Source organism: Neopelma chrysocephalum, unplaced genomic scaffold, assembly GCF_003984885.1.
Source record: "Neopelma chrysocephalum unplaced genomic scaffold, ASM398488v2 Primary Assembly neopelma1_59, whole genome shotgun sequence".
Taxonomy (NCBI): Eukaryota; Metazoa; Chordata; class Aves; order Passeriformes; family Pipridae; genus Neopelma; species Neopelma chrysocephalum.
In genome coordinates, this window is record NW_020897714.1 from 22,413,938 (window position 1) to 22,431,501 (window position 17,564).

At 41.0% G+C, this 17,564-nt stretch overlaps 1 protein-coding gene across 3 annotated transcripts in view; it reads right to left on the minus strand.

Moving 5' to 3' along the window:
* TXNRD1 (thioredoxin reductase 1) overlaps positions 1–17,443 on the minus strand; it is a 48,032-nt gene extending 30,589 nt beyond the window's left edge. The window contains exons 1-3 of one of the 3 annotated variants that reach the window (XM_027680443.1): positions 16,680–17,443; positions 15,015–15,136; positions 11,816–11,873 (exon numbers count right to left, since the gene is read on the minus strand). The gene's annotated coding sequence lies outside the window, so the exon portion shown is untranslated. Of the gene's footprint in view, positions 1–7,824; positions 7,857–11,815; positions 11,874–13,893; positions 14,222–15,014; positions 15,137–16,679 lie in introns of those variants that run through there. The other 2 variants (XM_027680444.1, XM_027680447.1) reach the window with 2 other exon arrangements.
* Positions 17,444–17,564: the final 121 nt, after the last annotated feature.

Consider the following 17,564-nt stretch of genomic DNA (forward strand, 5'->3'; position numbering starts at 1 on the left):
CTATAATTTTAAAAACAGCTGCCTCTACTCCAATAGTTCAGAAGATGCCTTTAAATTTGTAATGTTTCCAAACCAGCATGTAACTCGCTTTACAGCCCTTTCTTCAAGCATCTGAGAAGTACAGGTCATTTCATACAACGATGAACGTTTACCTTATGTTCAAGTGAACTTCTAAGGTTGAGAAATTTTCAGGTTTTCCCTCTTCTAGATTTGCTCATCTCTGCACTGTCAACACAGGTCATTACCTCCTCCTTTGTGTAACCTCAAACATTTGGTATTGGTGGGAACAGAGCCATTATATCATTCAGATGACAAGGGGAAAAAAACCAAGCCTTGAAAATACACACCTCCAGCCTGGATCATATCACAAATCCACACTGAGAGGATGCCCTGCAATCAGCTGATCTGACAAAACTGAGAAAGAATTGAAGCCTGGGGCTTTGTTGGCATGCACGTCTTTTGCTTTACCTATTAAACTGCCTTTGTCTCATACACGAGTTTTCTCACATTCACTGTTTCGATTTTCTCCCCCATCCCACCAGGGAGGAGGGAGCGAGTAGCTGTGTGTGATTGAGCTGCCAGTTGGGCTTAAATTATGACATTCTCAAATCCAAAACCTAGCAAGCTTCAAGACTGACAAGCAAAAGTGTAAAGTGCATTTTCCTATGAAATAAGAAGTACTTTGAACTGTTTGTGCTTATATTTACTCAGTGTGTTGGCGCAAAGTCCTTTAATTTTAATTGTATTTTTGTTAATACCCTTTTCATATCTAAGGGCTTAAAACTTCTCCCATTTAAATAACAGACAGGTTGAATGGGGTCATCATCAAGGCATAATGTGGAATAACTGAACCTTCCACCTACTTGAAGCAGGGAGTCTACTTTGTCACAGATTTCTGTTAGCAGAATCCTGTCTGTAGTACACAGTATTACTCCAAAACACCCATCTCCTTCTTCAAAACATAAATTCTGTCTTCACCACTATTTGAGTATAAAAGGCCTTTAAAATAATTTCCATAAAGTAGCAAAACATGTAGATACAAACTTTCTTTTGGGAGCTTGGCAACCTAAGTGTTCAGTTCTCTAAGGTGGAGGAGAAAAAAACCCTCATCATTCTCAGCAAAATAAATGCAGTTAACATGAAAAAGGCAGAAAATGGCAGAAAGCTTAACAGCACTGTTTTCTCAAAGGACAATAAAAATCTACTGAGAACTGTTAATCTAAACTCTACAGAGCAGCGCAGGAATTACAAAACCAAGACAAGCCAAAGAAGAAATACTGACAGAGGAATGACCAATGCCAGATAAAACAAAATACTAACTTTCAAGTGACATCTATCTGAGGGCCTGATTCAAAGCTCTCTATACACAACAGAAAAGTTCCCACTCAAACAAAGCCCTTAAATGACAAAATTCACCCTTTTCAGCTCAGTTTTCTAATGAACATCTGGGAACTGACTCAGCAACATCCTCCAATCTGCTTTTCACTCAAGATAAGTCAGCACTGTGTTTTGAAGGCTATAATCCACCACCTTTGCAATGCCAGAAGAATGTGAAGAGCTGCTAACCTAAGGCAAGAAACTCAACACTAAAATACCTACTTCTTAGCCTCTAACAACCAGCCACTCAAGTTCATACCTGTCACATCATGATAGTCTGCAGAAGGGCTTCTGAAACTGGTTTCAATTCCTAGTTCCTAGCAGAAGAAGTAACTCCTACTTCCAGGCATTTGTTTTCCTTTTGCTTTTCTAAGTATCCATGCAGCTACCACAAAGTCCAATTGTAATATAAAAAAGTACTTTACTTCACTGATTTCAACAGTTCAGTTGTAGTCCTTGGTTTTTTATGAAAAGCCCTGGAAGACGTTTCTGCTATAATAATTTTGGGACTTTAAACCCCACTCCAACAAGACCTGGACTTTCTCACACACTTTCTCAGTAGTGCTCTCTGACACCAAAGTCCTTAGCAGTATCAGACAGTGGGTACTTGCCCTTGAAAGTCTTCAGCCATTCCTCATTTCTTATGTAATTGTTTACAGTAAACCATACAGGAATTAGCCAGGTTGTTCTAATTAGCACAAACAGGGATGTTTTCTGTGAGCATAACATCACGTGCTGGCCTCAAGTATTTCTAGGACATCTCCAATACAAACTCTGTTAGCTCTAACAGAACAAGCTATATAAATTTTAAAACGGTAAATTTCAGATTATGTCTGCCTCAGTAAAAGAAAAGCAATCCTAAATTAACTATGTATTTTTGACCACTTCCATCTTCCACTTTATTTCATTGTGAACTAAATTAACTACACTTTTAAAAACTTAAGATAAAGCTTCTCTGCCCCTGGAACTGTGCTAAAAGCTACAACATCTCATTTAATGATTTATATGCAATCATTATGGAAAATATAATCTTATAATACTGGTAATTTTAATACAGATTTTTGTCTATTCACTGTTGCTTTTGGATTTACCCATATTAGTATAAAGCTTTGTCTAATCCAAATCAAATCAAAGGAAGCTGATTTCTGGTATGACTACCTGTAGGTGTATCATGCTCACAGCGCCATCCATACTGGCTCACCCTTTATTTGGGATGACCTGAAAAGGCTGAGCTTCCTGACTTTTCTTCTTGAAATTCCTGTGGCCAACACAAACCTGTGGCTCCCACAAACTCTGATTAATACTCTCATGCTACCCTTTTTTTTTTTCCTGGTCAGTAAATAAACAACTCTCTGACAGGAGGAGGAAGCATCACCAGCCACGCTTATTCAAGTGTGGTACCTGAGGCACAGAGAGGTAAAACAGTACTCAGCAGGGCTGGAACAGGATCTCCCAGGTGCTGGTACCATTCATTATCCCTACTGCCCCCGGCCATGCCTTTATTGTCTCTACCACAACTAAAGCCATTTAATTCAATCCCACACACCTCTTTGTAATCAAGCTTGCATTTGAGTCATGGAGAACATAAAAAATATGGTGGAAAGCAGCTCATACGAAATCAGTTTAATTGTCAAAAGAGCCAGTATTAAAAGTGAACATGGTTAAAGGAAAAAAAGGTTTTTGTAGGTGATCTCCCAGAAAGGGCATGTAGTTTAAGGAGGTACTATACTATACGATGGAAAGTACTTAGATACTTGGCTCAAAAAACTGTGATTTTTTTTTTCTTTTTTAAGAGGTGGGGGAAAGAAACCCCACTTATTGTAATTCAGAGTAATCAAAGTTTCTTGTCTTTGAAAAACAAAAGGCCTTGGGCAGAACAATTTAATCCTTCTTGTAGCAGCCCAGCAAGCAATGACACAGCATTTCTGTGAGGTGAGTGAAGCAGCACAGTCTAACAGGTCACTGCCCTGCAAACTCTCTTGCCAACTAAGTGATATGACATAACCAATCTGATGCACATAGGCTCTGACAAAGCTCTGGCTGGAAACGGTTGTGAAAGATGGGTGTAAAACAACAAACACGTTACACTTGAAAGCCAGAATTACAGAGACGTGCTTGCTTTGTGTCAGGCTGTGCATACAGCGGAGGAGATAGGGAAGTGGAGAGTTTCCTTTTCACTCTACTGGGGATGCAAGGCCAGGACACAGGTGAGGTGACCATGTCAAACAGCACTTTTTTCACCGAGCAGCTGACTCAACAAGCAAAACAGGCAACTTCGGTAGAACAGAAGATTAAATGAGGCGCTATCTCAGTTCACCATGCAAAACCAGTTCATTAGCAGATTCTTAAGAAAAACTATGACTAGACTAACCTACCATTATTTTCTATGGAAATAAAAGTATTTGCATGCTTTACTTACTTCCTCCTTTTACATTTATATCTCTTTTATGCAAATGAAAGTGCTGGGTCAGATAGGGTGGTAAGAGCCAAAAAATTACAGGAGGTCACACAACTCGGCAGGATTTACCATAAATGAGTCCAACTACATATTCAGTAGTACAAGGCAAAAATGGTACAGATAGAAAAGGCAATGTGCTAAGAAAAGTAACAGCTGTGAGCTTTTTGGAAGAAAAATAGAGGGTAAAACCAAACTGAAGATAAGGAAAGAGAGAGACCATCAAATATAATCGGGTTCTGTGAGGAAGACCTACAATGTGACACCACATTCAAAATGGAAGGTACTGAAAAGTAGGAATGGGGAAAAAATAACCAAGCACTGGAAAAAAATGAGTCGAGATACTACAAACTGGAAGGCAGTTGCATTGCAACAGGCAGGTACCAAAAACAGGCAAGACATCGAGGATAGAACATTCTGAGGAGATAGCAGTGATAAAGAAAAAGGATAATAAGTTACCAATTTGGCATAATGTGCATGATTCTATCTGGTATTTGGTTTGTTTTCTACAGGCACAATCAAAACAATAACAAGGTACCCTACCAAAGGGTGTCCAAGATGGGCTTCATGAAGAAATAACTTCCAGATAGGAACAAGCAGTAGAGTTTTGAAAATAGGGAAACCACAAAAAAGGACTGGAAAAAAGGAGACAAGTACCATACATTGTTGAGGGCCAAACACTGTTTCCGTTCACAGCGGAAATCAAGGGGATGGCATAACTATTAACAAGGGCAGAGGAAGTACCTGGGCATTAAGCCACATTAAGCATTTGAGTCTACTCTACTCTTCTCCATAAAGAGTTCTATGACACATCTGTTATTGTTACCTGAGCAGCTCACACGTAAATTATATGGGCAATGCATTTCCAGGAAATACTGCAAAAGTAAAATATTTGGGGCCTCATTACTCAGACACTCACCACATGTAAATGTCAATGCAACTTAATCACTGTTGCTGTTTGTACTCCAGCACAGAACTAGGACCACCAAAGTGGATCCCCTGTTATTCCATCTAACAGTTATGCTGCATTCAGGGGCTCTCAGATTAGCACTAACAATGAGGAACAATTATTTTAACACTACTTTATTAATTCCCTTTGTAGAATCCAGCCCAAATTTCATTCCACATCTACTGTAACTTTCCAGGCCCACCAGTGAGTGTGTGCTGTGTCCTGAGTGCCCAGTCCTAAAAGAAGCTGAGCAACTTCAACTTATGTCAAAGTCAAACTGAACTGAAACACAGCTGCTCACAAAATTCAACTAGCATGAGGGTCTGGGAGAAAAAAAGCAGCACTTGAGGCTACACCAAGGTACAGTCCAACAGAAACAAACAATATATTTTATAAAGCAAAAGCTGCAATTCAGGCTGCCTTAATTCTGCGATGTGTAAGTTTAGACCCTTATTGTATAGCTCTGAATTTTGTCCTTAATCCTTTCCGCAATAAAATTCCTGTTTATAATACAGAAAGCTAAAAAGATGTGGAGACAAATTAACAAAAAAATCAGGAAAAGCACTCTCTTCTGAGTTATTTCCAATTTTCATACCTTTATATCCACAAAATGCCATAAACACTGCACGTGTAAAACTCAGTTGTTGAAGTAAACTGAATGGTATTTGAAGACTGAGAATAACCTTTTTGAAAGCACAAGCTAAGGACAAGAGAATGTATTTAATAGCTACCTTATGCAAACCATATTTAAGCACTTTATCTTAACATTTTTACTTTTTCCTGTGCTAGCCACCATTTTTCTTGCCAGTTTTGCTCATTGCCAGTTTCCCACTGTTTATTTTTTAAAACATCTTCAGATCTTACAGTGAATTAATAACTAAATTTATTATTGTCACTGAAAAAATTATGGAAGGGTGGGAAAAAATCCAGAGAGCCATTAAGAAACTCTTACAGCTACCAATGGCCCAATTTCATCCTCCTACAACACACATAAGTTTAGATATACTTTGTCCAAGGGATGTATGGAGATATTAAAACACCCTACTGCTGGTTATGACTAACTATAGAAAGGGGTTAATTATAGATTGCTTGTGTTTTAGAGTCAGTTAAACAATGAGTAATTAGCTTATTTGAATTATGTTTCCATTTTAAAGTAAATTATTCACATTTCTGTAATTTTTTTTGTTTTAATCTTCTATTTAACCTCTTAAACAGCACCCACAACTTCCCTTACCTCTTGTCATTGGTGGACATTAAAAACTTTGATGTGTTCCTTGGGGAAATGGATGTTGGGTTTCAGATAATAATCCACTTGTGTGCAACTATCCCAGAAGCAAAGCTGCCTTCATGCTGAAATATAAACCTTGATTTCACATTTTAAACTAACCTTCCTGGAGAATTACTTTAAGATGCTGCCAGAGTTGTAGAACAGGCAGCAGAATGTCTTAAATTGAAAAACCAAAGATACAGCAGAGTATATAAGCCAAAGCTCAAACAATATGTTCTTTTAAGTCATTTACCCTAAGTGAGTCAGCTTCACAAGGCTGAAAAAGCTTGTTAAGATGCAGGCTTAATTTCTGAGTTTGTGTCAGCGGATATATTGTTGGCCAGAGGAACCAGGTTTGGGTATAACTCCACAGCAGTTTACTCTGTCCCAGACTCTGTGCTACCACACCTGCATAGCTTTCAGTATCTGATTTAAAACTAAACTGGGTATTTCTAAATCATAACATGGTATTGGCAGCATTAGGTAAGGGAACTGTTGGGGGTTAACCCTAACTGGTATCAGGTCACTGCACTGTTCTGAAAGTACTAGGGCAACTGGACTTTCCTGACAGTGGTTTGAGAGTTTCCTCTTTTTTTTTTCTAGTCCTTCTTCTTAGGATCAAGGAACATCCAGTGCTTCCAATGCCAGGCTTTTGACTCAGATTGGAGGATTTTGTGTTGGTATAATTGAAAGACACTAAGCAATATAGAGCCATAACAATAAGCCTATCTAAAGAGTTTTAACTGCTATAAACCCCATCTTTGTATTTGCCAGCTCCTGTTGTGCCTTACGCAAATTCTTCCGCACAGGCATCTTTATTCTTTGTTTGCCAAGTATCTGACAATTTCCATATGCATAATAAGACTTAAAATATTATATAATACCTTAAAACTCCCAAGGTGTTTTAGTGTCAATGTTCTCAATCATTGCACATCTTTAAAAACAGTGCCCTTGCCCAAGGATTTGGTGGAGCTGAAAAAACTCCTTCAGTAGTAGATGCTCAATGAAGTACTACATCCTAAGAGTGCTTTTTCATTTAAGCAGAACTGCTGTTCAGTGCCAGATGTAAGCATCGGTTCATTTTCTGGCATTCATTACTTCGAGCCCATTATTTATCTTCTTTCCTCAGATTTTTATAGACCCAGTGAGAGCATGGTAAATGCTATGTCCAAGGAGGATCTCAGGCTGAAATTCTGACTCACAAGAGGGACAAATCAGACAGCTGAAACACAAATTTCCCCAATACCGTCGTGGGAACATGCCTCAATCCTGGTAGGCAGAAAACATCTCCATGGACCAGAGAGAGGGTCATTAGCTCCCGTCTAACTCCAGGTCCCCAGCACAGGCTCCCTTCAGGCCACAGTGTGTGCTAGGGACCCTCACCCAGCACTGTTTGCCCGCACTCCCCAGGGCCAGGGTCCTGTTCCCTGCATCTTCCCAGGGCCAGGGCCCCGCTCCCTGCATCCCGTAAGCAGGACTATGGCACAGCCTGCGCAGCCCCGCTGGCCTCAAATAAAGCCAGTCAAGAGACAGCCAGGCTGTATTTGGGCACAGGTAACCAGCACCGGCGGTCGGACCGCCGGTCACCCCTGCTGAAGGCACAACAAAGTTGTTCTGCAGCGGAAGGAGGGGGCAGCAAGAGAGGGAACCCTCTCGAGTGTTTCTCCGGGAAGCCGGAGCCAGTTTCTCCGCCCGCCCCCCCGCCCCGCCGCGCCCGGAGCCCTCCAGGTGCGAGGCGCTGCCAGGCAGGAGCCCGCCGCCCGCCCGCCCGCCTACCTGCCAGGCGCCGCCGCTCCGGGTGCGCGCCGCCGGGCGCCTGCCGCACCGCCTGGCTCTTCCGCAGGGAGCTGCCCATGGCGCGGGTCGGATGGAATGGGCTGGGACGGGCCGGGCCGGGCCGGGATCGGGTCCCCGCGCAGCTCCGTGGCCGCCCCCCCGCCCCGGCAGCGCCCCCTGGCGGCCGCGCCGCCCCGGCCCGGCCCCGTCGCGATGGCGACGGACGCGGCCGGAGCCAGCCCGGGGCTGTGGCGCCCCCTGGCGGCGGGATGGGCTCTCCCCGGAGCTCTCCCTCCTGTGGGATGGTGGCGACAGGCGGGCACTCAGGAGATGCTTCAGGAACGGGTTTTTTCCCCACAGTTGATGGTTCATACTAAGAAACATATGTATAGAAAAAACACTCTAACTGAACGGTTAACTGTGTGAGGCAGGAAGCCTGAGGAGGCTTATCGCGCTCTCTCGTCTGGGCTCAGGACATTATTTGTCACCATTGTCTCACAGGGCTGTCCAGGTTGCAGCCCCATCATAGTAGCTTTCAAGTGAATTGGCAAGAGGAGAGCCTGCCAAGGATTTCTGGCATCGGTTGAGAAGCTGGACAGGTCAAGATGAAAGCTGTGACCCTGTAAACCACCGCCAAACCCGCACACAAATATCTGCTGCTATCGTTGGTCCACTTTGAGCTTTCTTCGCTATCAGTCCAATTTGAGCTTTTTTCACTCTTCATGTGGAAAGAAACACATGACTTGTTACACCAAACATGGCAATTTGTCTGACTGGCATTCTTGCTTCTGGCAAATACTGACATTTGTTTTAAAGGATTTAAAAAGATGCAAACCCAATCATCGATGGTGTTGTTCGATGGATCTTCTTAGTTGCTGGGCTAATTGACTGCTGGGCTCTCTATTGCAGATTGACTGCTGGGCTTTGGGGCTGAGCGAGCCTGAAGGATGCTGTGATGCCAACACACGGCAACGAAATGAATGCTGTAGACTGAGGAGCTCTTAGTATCAGTGACCATTGAGTGCTCTATCGTCCTGCATAAGTCCTAAGAGTCCCCCAATGTAAAATGTAAACATCACGTCTATTTATCCTATAACCCTCCAGAGCTGTGATTATCTTTCAGTGCAGGACTCCAACCACATCAGTCCTCAGTACTCTGCCACGAGAGTAATAGTGAACGACAACAAAGGGAAAAAAGAGAACAGAACAGTAACTTTGAATCTTGATGTTTAAGAGGCATTGCCTCCCTGTCCTCAGCTTTTTTGCACAGAACACTTAATCAATTCCTATTTGTATTGCTGTATTACTCTTCTACTCTGCAGTGATATCTCCAGTGTCAGCTGGGGTTTCAAATACCAAAAAACACACAGCTATACTTATGACTGTTAAGTGGAAAAAAGTCTCTGAACTTACTGTAGGAATGACCACTATGATTTTAGAAATTATGCCTTCAATATAGATCTCTATAGCAACAAAAATTATTATGATAATGAGGATAATAACTGTTATGGGCATTCAGGGATTATTACAGCTTCAAAAATATAGTTATTAAAATAATTTGCTGAACAAGCTTAGGGAAGGAACTCTATTCCACCAAACCCCATCTCAATATTTTTGTTAAATGAGAACTACCAGCTGGCAATTCAGCCAATTTGAGAAAAAAATCAAATTTAAAAAACCACCGCGGAGTGCTGTTCCTCATTCACGGTGTTTCATTTTGCTTATTCTTTTGTAATTGTGTTCTAATCATATTTCCTTTTATTAAGAAAAGAAAAAGATCTTACGCTGCTGCAGTGAAGATCCACTGAAGTAATGGTAAAAATGAAGTTCTACATTTGTGATGTTTCGTAAGTTTGAAAGCCAGAGCATCAAAAAACCAGAATTATCCAGGGTCACTTATAACCAAGGAGTCTCGCTGCGGAACAGAATCTTGATGCTGCACCCAAAGACTAGCACACATTTTCACCTCTTTACCCCACTCCTCTTAATCGGTGGCATCCTGCAGTGTTACTCTTACACAAGTTGTTACAACCTCCTCACTCCTCACAAACACTTCCGTCAGGCCATTCAAAGTACAGCTGGAGAATTTATGTTCCTTAACTCTTATTTTAGTCAGACTATTATCGATCTTGGCCTCTTAAAAGATAACTCCTCTTTGTTGTTTTCCACAGGCTTCATGCTTTCTCCTGAATCACAGGTTGTGATCAACTCCAAGGACCAATTAAACTTTTTCCTTTTGGCTGATTTACTATCGTGTCAGATCATAATTTCTCCAGTTTTACCTACTTCTTTACGTCCTTCTCCACAGAGGCCTATTGTTTGCTCTCACAGTGTTCCCCAAATTAAATCTTTTTTTCTGGCCACGTTCAAAAAGCATCTGCCCTCTTTCTATTTAAATTTTGCCAAGAAATTACACTTTGTATGAGGCGTAAGAAAAGTTGAGTACGTTCGTTTATCTTTTAATTTATTCTTAGTTGACTGAACTACACACATACATGAGGTCCTGCACTGGACCCCTGAAATATAAGCAGAATATGATGATAAGAATAATGGAAAGTGTAAGGAAGAGGATGGAAGAAAAATGCAGTATATTCTAGTTACTAATAATGTGATCTGATGCCTTGTCCACATGTTACACATATTTTTGTCTGTCTTTGTTTTTTTCTCACTATTTAGACTCTTTGGGAGAGAGACTGTATCTTCCTCTCTCTTTAGAAAACATTTGATATTTAAATTTCTACTGCTGTCCTCCTCATAAATAATCTTCATGCTGTCCTTTTCCAGTCATAAGGGCACACACAGGAGAACAGTCTTCAGGATCATACAGCTGAAGGGCACTCTGCATACTGTAGTATCTCCCTGACACAGATACCAATTCAAACCCCTCTTGAGGGTCAGAGGTAAGTCTGTCTACTGAAGTCACCAGAAGACTGAATCCCTATTTCAGTTTGGTACCAAATCTTCTTTGAGTGGTGCCAAGCAATAGGAGAAGACAAAATGAGCAGAAATTGATGCACAGGAAGTTCCACCTGAACATGAGGAAAACTTCACTGTGCAGGTGACCGCGTGCTGGAACAGATTGCCCAGAAAGGTTGTGGAAATATTGTTGAAAATATTCAAGTACACAATCCTGTGCCATGTGCTCTAGGATGACCCTGTGTGAGCAAGGAGGTGTGACCAGATGATCCACTGTGGTCCTTCCAACCTGACCCATTCTGTGGCTGTGTGGGTTTGTCTGTTTTTCTGTTAGTTCTACCTATGTGAAAATTTAGTGCAGATCTTCAGAACTGCTTTGTTAAGAAGCAGGACAGCAAGGACTGTCTCATTAGAAATATCTGTGCTGAAAATCTGCCACGTACATCCTGTTTTCAGTATTGGACTATTATAAGGCATAGACTGCATGAACTGCCAATGCTGGGATTAAGAGATCGTCTGTGATAAATTCAACTAATGCATAAAAAGTCCATAAAATACTGGAAGGACTAATAAAAATAGTAATTACATTAAGATAGTCACTGATAATGTTCTTCACACAGACGAAATATAAGGTGTTTTGCTCTGTCTTGAAATCTCGATAAAGACATTTTATAGCAAATGTATTTGGTAATTGATTGCTACTGAAGAATCCGTGACAGAGCTGTGATTATCTATACGGTGCATCAATGAGACCCGTCCCTCAGTCGTTTCTGAGATAATTGATTCCCAGTTCCCTGTGACTATTATAAGAGTGATCATTAAAATAATATTAGAATTTCTGTTCCCACAAAGATTTCCATATATTCTTTCTATATATAAACTGGGAAGAAGGCTGTCTCAGTAAATGAAGAGCCCACAGTGCCACCTTCTTATAAAGGACAATATTCTTGGTGCTGAATGCAAAATCACCTAAATATTAGTGTTAATAAAGCTGACACAGTCCTTGCATTTTCAGAATATTAACGTAATTGAAATACCACTGGTCATTTTTTCAAGCTTAGATTCATTCTCTTACCTTAGATCAGCCACCTCAACATTTGGCCTCTTGTACAAGCTCTGGATCTAAGCTCCTTCTGTAGCTGACAGAGAAAGACAGGTATGTTCAGATGGTAACTCATCCTTCTGAAGACAGGTACTTCTAAAGAGTGAGCCTCTCCCTACTCCTAACTTTGGACAAATTCAAGTGAGAAGAATTCCAGTTTTCATGTTTAAATTGACAGAAGAAATCTATGTCTCTGAATACACTGCAAATGCAACACTGTCAGTCAGTATGTTAGTGACAGTGAAGGGGCACTGCTAAGATCCCATCCATGTGACAGATTCTAGGGGGAAAATTTTGGTTTTGTGATGCTGGTGACAAAATGGTAATGTACACAGGCTTTTGAATCAGTGCAGTTTGGGATCCCATGTCTACAGGAAGAAAACTACAAATACTCAAAATTGCCACAGCCTGGAAACCTCTGATTCTTCTAGGAAAGTCCCGAATTCCTACATTCATGCTGTCCTGGTTTTGGCTGCGATTGAGTTAATTTTCTCCCTAGTAGCTGGCACAGTGTTGTGTTTTGGATTTAGTATGAGAATAATGTTGATAACACACTGATGTTTTAGTTGTTGCTAAGTGGTGTTTACTCTAAATCAAGGACTTTTCATATACTCATGCTCTGCCAGCAAGCAGGTGCACAAGAAGCTGGGGAAGCACACAGCCAGGACAGCTGATCTGAACTTGCCAAATGGATAATCCATACCATAGAATATTATGTTCAGAAAACAAACTGAGGGGAGTTGTCCAGGAGCTGCTGATTGCTGTTTGGGGACAGGCTGGGCATCAGTCAGCGGGTGGTGAGCAACTATGCCATGCATCACTTGTTTGTCTTGAGTTTTAGTCCTCTCTCTCTTTTTTGCTACTAGTAGTAGTAGTAGTAATAATACCATAGTATTTTATTTTAATCATTAAACTGCTATTATCTCAATCCATGAGGTTTACTTTTTTGTTATGATTCTCCTCCCTGCTGAGGTGGGGCGAGTGAGCGAGCGGCTGTGTGGTACTTGCTGGCTGGGGTTAAACCATGGCACGTGCCAAGCAAAAAGAAGAGATCAACCTATTACCTATTTTGCAAATCGGCCATATGGACGCAGTGTGAGAATATGGGCTTTATAAAGATAAATTTTCATGATACAGAGCAAAACCTAGTTCTGTAGCCCTCCAGAGTCCGTACTCCCTAAGTCCACTACGTCAGGGCCAACAGCCTCTGGGTTTTTGTAACTCTGACTTTGCCATCGGAACTGGACTGAGCAATAGCCCACATTTCCTCACTTCCCAGCTTCATCTGAGCTGCCTTCTGCACTCCCTCTGCAGTACCCAAAACAGAGATGTAATGGAATCCAGAATCCCCACCCCTGGGAGATGTAGGGTTTCACTGCATAACCATTAAGCAGCTTGTCCTCTTGCACAGTAGAATTAAATAAGGCATCTTTCACCATACTTGTGCTACTAAGAAATTTCAATCCCACATGTAGCTGATAACAGGGAGAAAATCCAAAAAATATCCGCAGAATGCAGTTGAATGCCAATGATATCAAACAAACTCACGTGAATGACACTTGGGAAATGTATGATAAATTTAGCTACAAAAAAATAAATTAAAGTTTTACCAGAGCTACTTAGGCCTTCCATTTTATTCTTTATATTACTTGTCATAAGGTTTGAAAAAGCTAAATGGTTTCATCCTTTGCTATTTAAAATGAGCATTGATTTTTTTTCTCCTGTGTTTTGAAAAGAGCCAAAACCAATGCAAATGGTTTTATCCAGGAGGCTGTAATGGCACAGTTTCAAAGCAAGTTCTTCTCAGATTGCATTTCAAAACTCTGTCATTGCTTTGCTGAAAACAAAGCAAAGGAGATATTGTTATAGTTTTACCTCCACCTGTTGCTGTATTACTCATAGACATGTTAGAGGCTTCTCTCATAATCTCTTCTAGTCCTTCGAATGGTTCTGTCTGGACCGACATCTTGCACGTGTACTTTGAAGTTATCTGTTGCTCTTGTGGAATGTTTATATTTGATGTTTGAGACATGTTTTAACATATAAATTACCTGATTACAAGTCAGTTCTGCTCCAGGTACCTTTCAAAGGGATTGCTGCCAGCCACATTTAACCCCACCAGGTTGAGATTAACTAGCACAGCTACACTTCCAGCGATATATTTATATTGACTTGCTTAACTACCTGTTCCTTTGGTGAAAGCAATAAGTTGGTTTTCCTTTTCTCTAAAGGAACAAGACTTAGGCATTTATGCACCACCTATGTGCCTTACCTTCCCCAATAATTTTCAAAATGTTGGTCAATTTTAATCAGATTTACTTAGTGGAATATGTCTCAACATGTTACATTTCTGTGCATCCTGTGAAAGAAAGGCTGGAAGTTAAGTAGTAGTGAGGAAAACGCTCAAAAATTAGTTCAGTTCTTCTAAGGGATTGCATACAGGAGCTCAGTCTCAAGAAGCAGTCAGGAAATGGCTTCACTTGTAATTTCTTTCCTCAGGTGCTCTTACCTCTTGCTTTCCCAGTATCTAAGCCATTCACAGTTCAGCTCAAGGTAGGAAAGTGATACTGCTACTGATTCAGCAGATGGGAAATGGAGGCACAATATAATTAAAATTCAGACTTTCACAGGTATTTAAACACCTCTCTGTTGAAATCTGATGGCTTGGATTTACAGTCCTTTGCCCAAGGTCATACACGAAGCATGTGGTAGACCTGGGAATTGAATCGAAGCTTGCACCTCGCTCTTTGGACCACACTTCCTAAATGTGATGTAGTAATTTCAGAATTGCACCTGCCCAGTCCCCTCTTTGGCTGGATACCAGTCTGCTGTGAATAAACATATCCTTTGGCCCTCATGGTGTGGGTGTTAAAGCTGGCTACTCTTATAGGTCTGCCTCTCAGGTGCACTGTCACAGTGCAGGCCCTGTTCGTGACTCCTCTTCACAGCTCTGGGGCTGCACAGCACGAAGGTCACCTGAGCAACTGCTTCCTTCCAAGGGTACCAGGAATTTTAAAGTTAAAGGGGGAATACTATCTAAAAGGAAGGCACACTTACGTAGCTGAAGAATTATTCAACACAACAGAAAGATACTGATCCTTGGAAAAATAAAAATGTCTTGAAATTGATTTAATTCCATCTGGTCGCATCCTACTGTGACTTGGTTAATTACCTGTAGATAATTTCTTCTGGATTTCTGCATTCAATCTTTTTCATATAGCATTGCTTGGCTCTGTAGCAGCTTTCAAGTATTTTTTAATTAGGATTGTCTAATATAAATAAGAACTCCCTAATCTACAAAAAAAAAAAAAGGGATGATAACAAGCATTAGAAAGGTCACTATCAAGAATGAATATAAGATCCTGAAGCACCATGGAGTTCATAGTTTTAGGACAGACCTATTTCCAATCTGTTACACTAAGAATTTCACAGTTTTGAGAACTCTGGAGAATGTTAGAAGAATAACCCCCCCACACACACATCCACTGCTATTTCTATAAAAATTGTAATTTCTCATTTCAAACACATACTTTTCCAAATCACAGAGGCCAGAGCACAAGGAAGGCACATTCTGAAGCAAGCTGATATATCTGTTCTTGTTTAAAGAAGCATACTTGCTCACCTTTGACAGCTTTCTTAGCTAATATCTACTAAATAGAACAGAAGACATCCGAAGATTCTGATTTCCTTACTGAAAATTTCAGACACAAAATGACAGCCTCAGGAAATAGGTCACGACCTCATGAAATATGGAGTTTGAGAATATACTTAGCATAAGAATAAAACAATAATCCAATTAAAGAATGAGTGATAAATGTGTGACAGAAATTGTTACTTATGGAGGAACAAAAAATAAAATGTATGTGAAGGGAAATCCTGGCTTGGACTCCCTGGCCCCAGCTGGCTGAGAAGTTTAACCACTGAGTGCTTTCTGTCACCAATAACAGTGAACACTTGTTCTACTATGCTGTCCTAAGGAAAAGCGCTGAGTAAAACAAGTGGATAAGTAGTTTTTCCATCAAAACAACATTGATAAATGTCAGCAAAAACACCAAGGGAGAAACAATATTTTTGTTTCAAGTTTGAAAGATTTGAGGGCCGTGTTATCAAGGAGATTCAAAATATTGACTAGTGGCTCGAAAAAAAGGGCATTGTCAGCTGTGTGCCCTGAAGAACCTGCACACTGGTCAGTGTTCACCTTTCTACTCACTTGTGAAATTCTGAGCTGACATGACAGAATCCATCCAAAGATCTTAAGACTCCACAGTAAGATGAATAGTATTGTCATGGTATTGCATTTGGTGAGCAAAAGCAATAAAATAGATAAAGGGGAAAATACATTCCCCAAGGCCCCAAACTTAGTGTTCTTGCATTACTTGACATCTTCTGGCCATTTGAAAAAAACCCAACTTATTATTGCTTATGGTACCCAGGAGGCAGAACCAAGCTGCATAATAGCATTTGCAGTAAAAACCTGTGGCCATGAAAAATTCTTCTCACTTGGTGTTTCAGTTTAAACTCAAAACTCAAAAATCTGAATACATGGACGATGAGTGTATCTAAACCTTTGTGATGTACCAAAACATATGAAACTAATGTTGTTACATGAAACCATGTGGAAATGTGTAAACTTTATTGAGTTTTTCTTTGTTTAAATCCCAATATCAGAAGAAAGCAAGGAAAGGAGTGTACTGTATTTATCAGAGGAGGATGCTAGCAGAGGTTATTGTGAAACACAAGTTTCACACTAGTTTAGTTAAAATACTTAAGAACCTCATGTAATGAAGAATGACTACAGGTTATGAAGAACTGCACAAAACAAAAATATTCTTGTTACCTCTGTTGTGGAGATTGCTCATACATGTGTTGATGGCAGATGTGTGGAATGTCTTTGGCTGTGTTCACCTAGAAGGAAAATCCTTCTTTCCAATTCTGGTAAATTGGCAGGACTGGTGGATTATGAAGTGTTTCATATAAATGTTTCATAAGGGAGGTTTATAAATCTCAGTGGAGAAGTCAGTTCAACTATCATCTTCGCTCAGCAGCCCATATTTCTTCAGAACAAAGCTTAAAAGTGGAAGGAAAATGTGCTCTTTAGGCCCTATATCACTAGAGGGAAATGATCCTTTCAGGTCTGCAGTGAGATTTTACTTCTGTAGAGGGAAGGGGTAACACAGACCCGCAGATCCCCTCCCCCAAGGTTCTGTCTCACAAAATGTTTTGTTGGACAGGTATCCCAGGAGCTATCTTTCTCCTTCATCGACCTACTCCTCTTCATCAGCCTCTTCTTTCTCAGGCTGTGCAAAATGTAGGAAGTCACTGGGGGTTGTAACCTGTTCTCCTCTCAACTGATGAAGGTTAACACAGGTTGGAATAGAGTTGAGGAACCTCTATAAAAACCTTGTCTGCCCTGCTAACAGCAGGCACTGTCCACTGAGGTGATGGGGGGTGAGGACAGGGACATGGTGAGCAGGACATAGCCTGGAAGGGCACTCTTTCCCCTGGTTCCCACCTCCCAGGGCATTGAGGATAATTGGGAGACTGGAACGTCTCTCTTACAAGGAAAGGCTGGGGAAGTTGGGCCTGTTCAGCCTTGAGGAGACAACTGCGAAGGGGACCTCATCAGTGTCTATCAGTATCTGAAGGGAGGATGTCAAGAGAATGGAGCCAGGCTCCTCTCAGTCGTGCCAAGCAACAGGACAAGAGGCAATGTGTAGAAACT